At 38.5% G+C, this 13198-nt stretch overlaps 1 protein-coding gene across 7 annotated transcripts in view; it reads right to left on the bottom strand.

Annotated features, from left to right (window-relative positions):
- Nucleotides 1–13041, bottom strand: part of SLC44A3 (solute carrier family 44 member 3) — an 84278-nt gene extending 71237 nt beyond the window's left edge. For 2 of the 7 annotated variants that reach the window (XM_059854289.1, XM_059854290.1), the window contains exon 1: nucleotides 12674–13034. The gene's annotated coding sequence lies outside the window, so the exon portion shown is untranslated. Of the gene's footprint in view, nucleotides 1–12673 lie in introns of all 7 variants that reach the window. The other 5 variants (XR_009487500.1, XM_059854294.1, XM_059854292.1 and 2 more) reach the window with 5 other exon arrangements.
- Nucleotides 13042–13198: the final 157 nt, after the last annotated feature.

Genomic DNA, 13198 nt, shown 5'->3' with positions numbered 1-13198 from the left:
ATCTCCTCCTCCCACCCTCATCCCAGTGGAAAAATAATTCTGAGGAAGGGTATACACATGACCAGCTATAGCAATTGCAACACATGTACAAGAAAAAATTAATAACAATTCAGAGAAAAAGTATACCACTGACTATGGAGATCAGTGCCAAAGCAAGCAACAAAACACATTGTTCTGAAGAAAGAGAGGCAAAGACATGCTGAGAGAGCTGCATGACAAACAAACCACCAGGACATAAAATCTAAAAGGAACCTAAGTTATCAAACAGCAGCCAGGCATTTTGGGCTAGACTGTACAATTTACATAGAGGCCTGTGTTGAGGGTGTGACTTTGCTGCATTTTATCAAGCAGCTGTCACCCCACCATCAGTTGCACAGTCTTTTCAAGACTATGAACTTAGCCCTTACTTCTCATCTTGTCCCCTAAGGTGTGGGAAGCTGGATTTGACAAGCCCTAGTCTGTCTGGTGTACTGTATTATTTGTTCACTGGAAAAGAATGTTCTTCAGTCCCACACTTTGCTTTGCAGCACGTCCTTGTGCGAGTCATGAAGCAAGACTGGAGAGAGACTCACTCCCTGTACCCACCCAACCTATCTCTAGAGTGTCTGTTGCAAGTTTTACTGAAGGGCAAGGTAGTACCTCTGAACAGATGCAGCAAACACACGTCATTAAGCAATAAATGCCACCTCGATCACTTTCTTTATTAGTGCAGAGAGCTTTAATCTCTTCAGTGGAATGTGTGTATTTTCTATAACAGTACACACCCAGAAGTGTCTCACTGGAGTTATGAATCCCAATCAGCATTACATTAAATAAATATAATTTCTCTAGCTTACTAAGATGAAACATTTCCTATTGGACTATTTGTCTTGCTGAGTAGTGAGACACAATCTCATTGTTTTGTCATACTGCTTTAGTATTTTATCTCAGGTGATCAGGAATTGCTTGGGTTTTAGCCTGCTTTGATCACATGGATCAATTGGCTGTGTCTTACTACAAACACACAATTTCTGTTAGAGTCAAGAAAATTTTTGTTTTCAATATTATCAACATATCAAGACTGGAACTACAAATGTCACTCAGGAAGCAAATTACCCTAGATAATATTTAGATTTATCAGAAGTAATCAAAGGCCTTATAACTTCAGTATTGGCCGAAGCTATTTCCTAATACTGGGAAATTTTTGAAGTTACCACTGAATTTAAGTTTGTGTCATTTTATTCAGTGAAGCAAGAAAACTTATACTAGTGTGACTGAGCCCTACTATTTTAACTGTAAATTGAGGGTGAGGAGAGTGCTAGTGGATATTATAGGATAGGCAAATTTTACAAAAAAAAAAAAAAAAAAAACAAACCAAAAACCAAAAACAACCAAACAAAAAAAAAAAAGAAAAATGTTAAATGCAGTGCAGACTTGGAGCTAAAAAAATTTGCCAGTGATGTGAAGTCCTAAAGTATGCCACAGCAGTAGGAATGCTGAGAAAGAGCAGTCAGCAAAAGCTGGGTCAGGTTAATCATTCCATTTGCACACAAGATGCTCCCTTCACAGCTTCTGCAGTTTGCATGCCATGCCTTAAGATTCCCAGAAAATCTAAGAGATCAAGTGCTCAGCAAGGGAAAACATGATGTTCGTTTTAAGACAAGTCTTGTTTCCTGAAAAGGCTTGCTGTAATTGTGAAAAATTGTCCCTGCTGAATTCATATAATATCAAACACATGCAAGAATTAATTATTTGGGCAGATTATATTCTGAGATTACTTGCACATTTCTCAGTTTAATGTGTTTTTTTAATAAGGGGGTCACATTCCTGAGTTAAAATTCCCAGTGATGGTATTCTCCTTTGAGTTCTTTTTGTCTCATTTTGAAGTTTGTTTTTCAAAACTGGATGCTATAATAAAGCTGAATTAATGGGTTGAGTTTTACAAGTCATATTACATAAAGATTTTTAAGCTCTTATAAACTAATATACTTAGCTCAGTGATTTAAAAACAAACTTTGTCTGAAAATCAAGAATTCTTAGCAAAAAAACTTCTGAAAAATGGCTGGTTTCCCTGTATCCCTTGTACTGTAGGTACAGACCTAGTCAGTCACGAGCTCAGCTTCCATGCTTTGAAGGCCCTGTGCTAATAATATCGTTAATTGAGATGAGTCTGGAGAAGAGTGCAAGACCAAAATCAGTGGGATGAATACACTGACATGAACCATATCACTAAAAGCATTTTCTTTGTTTTTATCAAATCAGAATTCAAGATCTTAGCTCAGTATTCACAGTGCTGCTAAAAGGAGAATGACTAGTTTTGCCTTGGCAGTCTTAAGCTAAATAATATTGATCACACATGGAAAATGTCACTTTTGGATATATTCCTGGGAATTCATTCCTTTGAATTCTATCAGTTTATTTTTATGTATGGAAATACCCAAATAAATCAAGATGTTATTAATGGAGACCTCACCTTTTTTGTCTTTTAACAACTGCCTTTTTAAGAGAAGAGAAAAAGGAGTACTAGTAGTAAACAGAAGTAAAAATAAGGGAGGAATAAAATCACGCCGCAAATAAATGACTGTCACCAATACAGCACAAATTTAAAAATTCTTGTGACGTCATGGCCTGCTTCTATTCCTCTTCCTAGAAAAGCAAAAACTAAAATAGTTCAAGTTGTATCAGCTACATACACTTTTTATTAATTTTCATAGCCATTTCTTCTGTCTCACTGCTTGTAGAGCCACTTATACATTAAAAAGTAGGTGATGACATCACCAAATCCATGATTTGAAATTCCATGATCAAAACTTAGTAATAGGCAGTTTGTGTGTGCACTACTGCTTCTGAGAGCATGTTGATTACACGAGGGAATGGTAACAGGAATAGCAGAAATCACGTCAAATTAGAATCCGGCATTGCATTAAGGAACAACAAAGAGTGTCTTAATGTGCTGAAATGCTACAATTTCCAAACTTCCCTTTTTCTGATGTCACATCCTCTTCTTCAGAAATTCTGTCTCTGTCTCTCACTTACTTTTCACCTGCTGCTGCACATGAGGAAGTACATCAAGCAACACAGCAGCTCCAAAAACGGCACAAAAAGGGAAAGTTCACTTGGCCTCAAATAAAGACCAAATGAAAAGCAAGAAACACCAAAGTTTTGAAACAAAACCCTATTACACAGTTCTGGTGCTGATTACTGGTGTTGGCTAGAGTCTGAGAAGAATAAAGTAAGATAATTTGGTTCTTCAAACATATTAAAATATATGCTGTAGAATATCTGAGTATCAGTATCAGAAAAATTGAAATTGATGTTTTGCACAAAGCTCCTCTGTCAAGCTGAAAGTGGTACTTAGCAATATCTCAATGCAATCTATGTTAATACAGGTACCCACTTGGGAAACAGCAAGAGCTGGTTCTATCCCAAAGTAAATGCAGATTCATAATTAAGCCCATATTAAATGAGAACAAAAGTTTCCTTCCTTTTCACTTCTAGCAGTGCATCCTTACTGGTCATTCCAAACATGAAAATGCACAGGCAGGTTTGTGTATTTTTGTGTAACACAAGACACCATGAGGCTTGGAAAGTCTGTGAGATACAGACTGTGCTGGGTGGTCATACCCTGCCACCCCCACAAGGGTTAGCAGTTGGGAGTGCAGCTATTCCCTTATGGAAATGATCATGCTCTAACATTTTAATGGTAGATATAAGTAGAAAAGTTTTGTTGGCAAATTTAAAGCAAGATTGATGTGATGTCCACTGAGCTGGCTGTCAGAAGATAACATTAGCTGATGATCCCTTGACACAGAGGTACTGGTCTTGAGAAGGAAACCAAACCTATGTATGTCTGCTTTAAGCCTGCTAACAAGGCAGATACTATTGCTGACAAATGCAGGTCTTACACATCTAAATCTCATACACTTTGAACTTGATTTTCCTCTCCTTTCTACCATCAAATTAAAACTACTATACAGACAGTGTAAACAAGATTAGAATATGTGTGCTTTTCATAGAGTTGCACAACTACACAAAGATTAAAAATAAATGCATGTTAATTAGAATGAAATTATCTAAATGTTCCAGGTTCTACAGGTTCAGACTTGTTATGAACTACATACCATCAACTCATAAATCTAGGTTATAATTGAAAAATCTTCTGCAACTTCTCTCAGATCTAGAGAGAATTAATGCTTCTTTACTAATGAAAGGTAGTTTTTGATCTGCCTCAGTAGTAAACACTTTAGCATTCAGCCAGCTGTGTAAAGTAAAAATTAGTAAAAGGTTGGGTCATTCATCTTCAAATCAAAGACACTTGAAAGAAAACAAAACAAAATGGGCCATTATACATTGCAGAATAATTCCAAGACAGATGACAAAAATACTTAAAAAGTTGGAGTTGGGTCTCTGGGTATATCCAGTTCAAATATATTTTTTGCAATTAAAAAATGTCATTAAGGGAAAATGAAGCCTCTGAACAGACACATATTTTGACTGTGAGGCTGGATTTATGACAAAAATTTTTGTAATACAGTTAAAGCTGTGAAATCTTCTTGGTCAAAGGATTTCTGTATAGTTCTCTGCATACTCCAGACATATTGCTGTTATAGGTCAGTTCACTTATCTGGCTATACCAGCTATACCAGAAAAGCTATACCAGAAAAAAACAGGTTAAAAACGTATGTAATAAATACATATTTGGCATATTTTTTCCTATACTAATTACCCCTGTCTCTGAAAGCAAGTGCTTATAAACCATTTCACCTGGGACTACTCTCCTGAAGGATAAATAAAGTTAAGAATACAAAAATAACATAATGTTAACAATATCTCCATTGCACTTAACAATCTCTGTTACTTGCCCCTTTGTTACTGACAGAGATTGAACTGGGGGGGTTGATGGAACAACCTGAAAGGACATGGAGAACCTTGCTGGGTGCAGGCAATTAAAACCCACAACTAATAGGGGAGTTAGTTGCTGGGCAACAACTACGGAAATTTGGAAATCATGCCATGTTTGTCAAGGGATCAAGGCAAAACACGGAGCTGTTATGGACACCAACTAGAGTGACAGTTTAGCTTAAGAGCATTTCTAGCTGCAATTTTCTTTCTTAAAAAGAGTTTTCCTTCAGAATTAAATGAGATCAAGTTATGAATGTAAGTTACAGGAGACAGCAAAGGGGGAGGTAGCAAAAGAGACCAATAAAAGCTGGTCCCCTGCCTGCCTTTCTCAAAAGGGAGTCTGCACTGCTGATTGCTGGCAAAATATCCAAAGAGGCAGAACAAAACTTGCCTGTTTCTTTCCTGGCAGCAAGAAAATATGCTTCCCTGCATACTTCTGTTACTTTCTTTTGACTTTGAATTTCTCCTGTGTCATCAAGGCTTAGTCCAAAAAAGTGTCTGACCCAATTCTTCCTTTCAAGTAGCACATAAAAGCTTTTGTGAGTCTAGTATTTTTTGTTTCTCAGATTCCTGGTTCAAGTGAATCACCGAGCAATGCATTAGTCAATTCATGGGCAAAGGAGGCCGTATTTATATTCTGAAAGTGTTTGCGTTCCAGTTCTTAGTGCTCCCACCCTTCATTCCCAGAGAGAAGTAGCATAATCTTTATCGTAAGAAGGCTTAGGAATTAGCACAATCAATGAAAGAAAATTCTCAGTGCATGCTACATTCAAAAGCCTTGCTAAGAATCAAAATTTAGTTATGTATTTTGCACACCACTACACATGACTTCCCAATTAATTCATCCAGTCTTTTCAAACAAGTAACAAAGAATAAGCAATGAACTTTGAACAACTTTGGGGTTTGGACAAGAATTTATAAAGTATTCAGAAATATTGAAGCCAGAAGAACAGAAGAATTGGATACAATATTTCAGATTCTGGGAACATAGCTTTGGACTCAAGACAAGATAGCAAAGTCTAGATTCAAGCAGAATTGTGCAGTAAGAGTTTAAATACTATATTAAAAGAGTTTGGAAGCTGAAATTCAGCTAATTCTGGCCTCTAGCGCTGGAATTCCCCCTCTCCCACTGAATGTCTGTCTCTGCCTGGCAGTACAACCTGTTTGAAAAGGTAACACCTCAAGTTCAAATTCCTCCTGAGATTTTAAAATTCCAAGGTGATACAATCTCAGCTCAAGCCTCTGCTGTTTGTCAAGAGGTGCCTATGTCAAGCCTGCTTCTCAGAATAAGAGGAGAGAGGGAGGCAAAGCATCCTGTGAAACATCTGAAAAATGCAGTTCAAGATTGCGTTTGCCTAGCCAGGCTTCAGGTTTAATTGAAATACTTTGAAGATCTTAAAGCTCCAACAAAGTTACTAACAAAATAGAGTAATATTTATGATTGAAATGGGATAATCTAGATGCTAATACAGACTTCTTTTTTTGAAAGCATCTCAGGAAAATTTATCAGAGCTCATCATGAAACAAAAAACAGGAAAATAGAAACCCTAACAAGGACTGCACCAGCAGGTCCAAAGATTCTTTACTATTCTTGGGGCTGCTAATTAATCAGTACACTGTTATCTGCCTTCAGTGTTTTGCAATATTGCCTTCAGTGTTTTGCAATTTGATAAAGAAAAAGATCAGCACAGATGCTACAGATTATTCATGAAAACGGACAAAGCTACCTATATCTAGCCAAATCTTTGCAAATCTTTCTATATCTTTCAAAAACTATCGTGCTGCCTGCACAGGGAGTTGAGATTGAGTTGAGACCCAATGTATACCCTGACCCTTATCAGCACAAAGACATCTTCTTTGCAGAAACTATGCAAGTTGTACAGTCAGTTTTTTCCCGTGCATCTAGGACTTGCACTAGAAAATGGGAACTACCTCCAACAAGATTAACTTCTGGACATGCAGGTATGTGATTCTGCATGAGGCACACTGCACTGTATCTCTATACCTGAGTGAATGTAAATGTGCTTCTGCATTATTATCAGACTCAACCTTGGTCTATTTACTTCTCCCTTCTTGTGTTTATTGCACTGATTAACAGGGGAAGACTATCCCTGCTTTGCATACTTTTTGAACACTAGCATTATTGGTTTCCTGAGAACTTAGAAAAGGAGACATACAAGTCTACCAGTCCTACTTGTGTCTTGTAAATCATGTTCTGCTAAAAAAGAAAAGAAGAAAAAGACTGAATGAGAGGTGTAGCAAAGAGGACCCTGCAATAAAAGCAGAGAACAGAAGACTGCTGAGAAAATCAGGAAATTAATTTAAAGCAAATTCTCCTACTGATTTTAAAAATCTTTTCATTATAGGCACCTAAGTTTACTACAGCCCCTGAAAGATGGTGCAGAAAAGCGTGAACCTAGAGGACAGGACTGAGTTTTGTAGGAAGGAATGAGTAGACCACTTAATTCTATAAGAATTTTCATTTTTCTTATGTCTGATGCTACATTATCCTATTTTTAAAGTGTATAGTTCTGGGGTTTTTTTCTAAATGCAAGTTAGCTTTTCGTTTATAAAACTCCTTTAAGTGCTAAAGTATGCAGCATTTGGAAAAGCAATAGAACTTCAGAGTTTGAACTAACCTGGGTACCTGCCACCAGGAGACATACTTCTTACTGCTGCTTCACCAAAGCACCAAGGAGCCTGTTTGTAACTAGAATCTTACAGAAGGATGGCTTTGACTTTCTAGATGTCTTAGATTGAAAAGGAGTATTTACTCTTCATTTGAAAGGTACTTTCCCTTCTATTCTAACAACTGGGGTACCAATCAGATACCAACCCCACTGTTTGGAATCACATCTGGATGTGGGGGGAAGAGATACATAGTCCAAGATGTTCCTGTGGGTATCAGCAGGAGTCAGTGTGGTTTAGATAATGGAGACAGATACCAGGAAACAAAAACTGGGCTGATGTTATTTTGAAGTTAAATATCATGGGGAAAGAACAGGATAACTGGACTAAAATAAAATCAGTTTTTCAAACTTAAAATCCTAGACTACCCAGCTGTTAATAAAATAAGCTGAAAGGACATATTCTGATAATAATTGATCAGTGTTATTAATTTGTAGTTTTTCTTTGTTCTAAAGAAAACACTCAATATAATAGCTAATCTGATCCATTTTTCAATTATCTTTAATCTACTGACTCCCACCTCGGCAAAAAAGGCAGCATCAACAAAGTAATGTAATGGCAAAGAGCAGAGATGCAGGGCATAAAAGAAACTCAATTTAATTTTGCTGGTTAGTACAGAATGGGGTTTTTGTTGTATCAAATTTCTCCAAAAGAGAAAGCCGTTTTACACAAAGATTAAACATTACAATAGCAAAGTCAAATGGAGGGCTGTTTATCTTTTCCTCTCTCACAGTTCCTAAGAATAGGTTTAATGACAGCCCAGGGACCACATTTGTTCAAACTGAAGCTTTGTTTACTTTACCCATGGAACTGCCTAACCTTTCAAGGTGTGCTTATACCGTTTGTGTCATTTTTAAAGAACACTGAATTTGACTAGCTCTACCTTCACAGAGAAGTTATATATTTCACATCTAATATCTATACACATCTATATTTCACATCTAATATTAATCAATCCATATTTTTTAATAATCCATAAGAAAAGGGAGTAAGTTTTACTAACAGTTATAAATAACTGTCTAGTAAAATGGATTTAGTTCAGTCCTGGAATTTAAAGACTCATGAACTGAGACTGGATTCAATATGAAAAGAAAGGAGGCTACTTTTAATGTACTTGTCTCTTTTAAAATACGTTTTCTTTATTTTTCCTTATTTTTATTTAATATTTATATTGCTTTTTGGGGTTTTTTTGGTTTTGTCTCTTCCTCACAAACTCAGGCATGAGAAGAAAACCTGAATAAGTAAGGTCTGGTAGCTGCACTTGTGTCTAACAACACTTGTGAAAAATAAGTCTTATGGGGGAGATGCACAGGAACTGCAAGATTAAATTATGACATTAAGATATAACAGGGTAAGCTAAACACCCCAAGAAGATAGTTCACAATTGGGATGGAACACCTGGAATAAAGGGAAAACAGACTGCATCACGGTTTCAAAAAACAGATTAGATCTTGTAACGCCTTGGTTTGGCTAAACTAAAGCCTCTGGGCACAGAAGGAACCAATACCATTTAGTGTCTCTATCTCCATAGTTTCTGTTGTGCTCCAGTGACATCTATTACTACTTTTGTAATTGCTTGTCCCCTAGCAGGAGAGAGTCACTAGTAAACAAGCCCAGCTGTTCCCAGGACCCTGGCACTCCTCACAGCACAGCTGTGCTATTGCTGTAGCCACTCGCTTTCGGAAATCCTCCATGCACCAAATCAACCAAAGCGTGGTTTAAATTTTCATTTACGTGATCTTATTTACCCCAAGGCATCTCTGAAGATCACAGAAATAAAATGCACCAAATAAGTTGGTCAAATTCTTTTTCATGAAATAGTGCTGCAAAACAAGATTTTGAAAAGGGTAATAAACTCATCACACCTCATTCTGTGAGTGGGAAACAGGAATTTGGAGCTAACACCAAAGCAATGTTAAGAAGAATTTTCAGAGTGGAAGAAGCTCAAAGCCTCCCTCCCTGGGATGCCCGTCCTGCCTCCCAAGCAGGCATCATTTCCACACAGAATCCCAGAGCCCATCCAGACCCAAAGATTCCCAGGAGATTTGTTCCTGTGCTAGTGTCTCTTTCTAACATATCCATATGATAAGATGCAAGGAGAGGTGTATATGGCCAACGTGGTAAAAACACAAATTTTCAAAGCAGAATTTTAGAAAAACATTCACTTCAGGATTTCTACTATCAGCAAGAAATTCATATTGTACCTGTGATTCCCCTGTAAGAAATATCTTTTGTGAGTTTCAATTTTTCTATCAACTTTGTTTATTCATTACTTTTTTTCAACAAGTGAAAGCAAGATTCATTAATGTCAGAACTGGATTTTAATTTTTAACTAGTTCTATCCCAGTGAAACTTCACTGTTTTCTGTTAAGCTACATGTGATTTTATAAAATCACAAGGTAGCTTTAGACTCACAGAATAATTTATAATAGTTTAGAGAAGTTCATTCTTGACTCCTTTACACTGGTTCAATGACTTTGCTCACCAAAGACAGACATACTAATTGAGTTTCTGTGCATCAAAAAGGGAACTTAGTAACTAATTTTTCAACATTATACAATTCCTCTTAATTAGAAATACTGTGGTATTGTAATTATCTCAGTGGTATTTGCAAGCTTGTGAATGCATTTATAACACAGTATTTGATAAAGCAGGTCTGCAAGAGAAATGCTAAGATATTTCTGGAAGCAGGTACCAAGTTACCAGCTGTTACCTAAACTTCTGGGGTTTCTAATGAAATATAATTAAAAAATATAATTTCTAATAGATATAATTAATTGTATAATTACATTATTTACCCAATCATATTGGTCACTAATACAAATAAAACAAATAGTTAAATTAAAGAAAAATATCAGGAGAGACTTCATTGTGGAAGAACTTCTCAGTGATTTCAAATTCTGCTCACACAAGTAAATTTTACACTATCAGATACGATGATATTGCTGACTTTGATGTTAGCACAGAGTGATGAACATTTTATAGCACTACAAAATTTCAAAACATTAATAACTATTACATAATTTTACTTACAGTCTTGCAAAACCACCAGTGTAAAGAAACCAATCTGTTACTGATGTCACCTGAGGCATTCCACTTTAATAATTATATATGACTGTATAGAAAACATGATGTGGCAATTGCTTTGCAAAGAATTATTTGTAGCTCTCTCTCAGCAAACCAGTTTAGAGACTTGGCAGGTCATACAGTAAAAATAAATGTGTGCACCTCTTTTAAAAAGAATGGAGTTTCACAGATTTAGTTTTGCTTTCCTCCTCACCTCACTTTTCCCATAATCATTTGGTTCCACAGCAAACATATTCTAAACAGTCCCAGCAAGATCTTCGTCTCCATCAATAGAAATGTTCCATTTATTTCAACACTGAAATAGATTCATTTGACTTGCTTTAGGTGCCTATACTAGAAAATATGTACTTCACCTTAGGAATGAGCTGGCTTAGAGACATGTACAATGCCTACATTTTGGCATTCCACTCTGGGAGCCAAACACTAAGTTTCTAGACAAATTGCCAGAGCTCTATGTCAGCAGAAGGCTCGCCTGCATGTAGCAACATATGTTTGAAAAGAGACACAATTTTTCTGTGTTAAATGAGCTGTTGAAAAATCATAAAGTGGGCAGGAAATGTGACCAGAATGTCACAGTGAAGTCACTGGCTGCTGAGCAGAATTCAGAGGCTTCAGCCCATGTCAGGCTGTGTGAGGTTCCTCTCCTCTCCCACGCTGGTTGGTGCCCAGAGCCAGGCAAGCCTGAGCAGTTCTCATTCTGTGGTCAAATCTGCTCTTGGCCAAAGAAAAAGAAGACCAGAGGTGGCAGCAGCAGCTCCTCACCTCAGTGCTCCCTTTTCCATTATGCCCTTGCCATGCCAACCTGATCAACTCTGCCAAACTGGTGTCCTCCTTCTCTCATGCTGCAGCAAGGAGGAGAACATCTAAGAGCCTTGTGTTAGTGAACACTGAAATGCCTTGCTGGAAACTGGAATAAGTAGAAGGGTCACACTGGTTAGTCTGGACAAGGTCTGGATGGCTCCTCACCTCTCTCATGTGTGGGAGCTCTTGACAGAAGAGATGTGAATAAGAAGGAATAGGGAGGAGAAGGGGATCCTGACATTATCTGCATAGAAACTGGAAACCACTGCTGACCCACTTTCCATCTTTTGTGACTGAACTACATGAAATTAGGTGGAATTAAAGCCTAAAGTTTCATATAATAATCTCTTTCTTGGAACATGTGTGTACTGTGTCTCTTTTAAAGTCCTTTGAAAATCAGCTATGATTTTATAAGGTCACCATCCTGAAAAGCTAGAAACACCACAAGATCTGTATTCTACACCAAGTTAAAAGCAGGCAATATTTTTGGCTGAGGTAATGTTGGCATACAGCTACATCCAGACAGTGCTGAAATTTGATCAAAAACAAAGCAGGAAAATGAGAAGGTGTATGGCTGGATTTTAATGAAGGTATGCCAATAACTTAAAACTCAAGGGTTTAGGTGTGCCTTAGAATTATATGAATTCTGATGCAGACTCTGATTGAATGGATATTGTAATTTGTTCCATTTAATATGCATTATGAGAGAGAACGAATTGCTTGCAGACAACTATGTGTCAATCATGAAAATTAAAGGTAATGAAATATTCAACTTCTCCATTAGTCTTCTTCTCGTACCTACATGTTCCACGTACATGGTACCAAGTCAGCATCAAAACAAAAAGAAGAGTCGGTCTAAGACTGTAAATGCGTATGTCCCCCTGAATTATGACTCAGGTTCTACTGCACGGTCTGTTTCCCACCTTCCTGCGGCAGAGTCCTGAGCTCCTGCGAGCACAGCTCCCTCTAGAGCTGGAGTATTACACGGAGCCACAACCCCCGCCTGGGTCAAGGCCCTGCGGGACCCCGCGATCGCCCCGCACGGCCCAGGAGCCTGAGCCTCAGCAAAGACTGAGACTGGGAACGCCTTCTGTCAGAAATTCCCTGCTGCCCTGAAAATGGCATACCTTTTCAATGTGACCTTACAGGAATAGGGTTAACAGCCCCTGGCTTATAGGAGAGGTGAGGTACTAAGCCCTGAAAACCTGAAACTTACTGTCTTGTGTGATCGGTGAGTCTTGAGAGGGTCCGCTACGCACGCTGTGAGGGGGTAGAGGATGTGATCTAGCTGAGCAGTTGCGTCCGATGTCCTGTGTGCTGAGGGAAGGACTCACATATTTAGCCCTTCAGAATGCACGGGATCAAAGTTAATTAACTCAACATCGCTTCTGCATGACCAGCTGCCCCTCAGGGCAGCCACTTCCGATCTGCGGTGTCCCCCGACAGCCAGCTAAAGGTTTGCAGAGGACGAAGCTGGCTATCCAGAGGTGTCCAGTTTCACCAGAATTCCAAGAGGAGAAGGGAGGGGTGGTACAAGGGCCTGAAGACACCAAACAGGCAGAGGGACACGGACCGCAGGCATGTCCAGGTGCGCCCTCATGTCCAGCTCGGCCTGCATCGGGGGATGCGGTGGTGGGGCTGGAGCCCGCGGTCCGTCCCTCAGCGCCCCTCCCTCCCTCCCCCCCTTTCCTCGAAGATCCCTCGCTGTGCTTGCCCAACCCGGCGGTGCCCGAGCGCTTCC

Source organism: Haemorhous mexicanus, chromosome 9 (genome assembly GCF_027477595.1).
Source record: "Haemorhous mexicanus isolate bHaeMex1 chromosome 9, bHaeMex1.pri, whole genome shotgun sequence".
NCBI classification, from domain to species: Eukaryota; Metazoa; Chordata; class Aves; order Passeriformes; family Fringillidae; genus Haemorhous; species Haemorhous mexicanus.
Note: the sequence above shows the minus strand (reverse complement) of the source record. Positions and strands in the feature narration are given on the sequence as shown.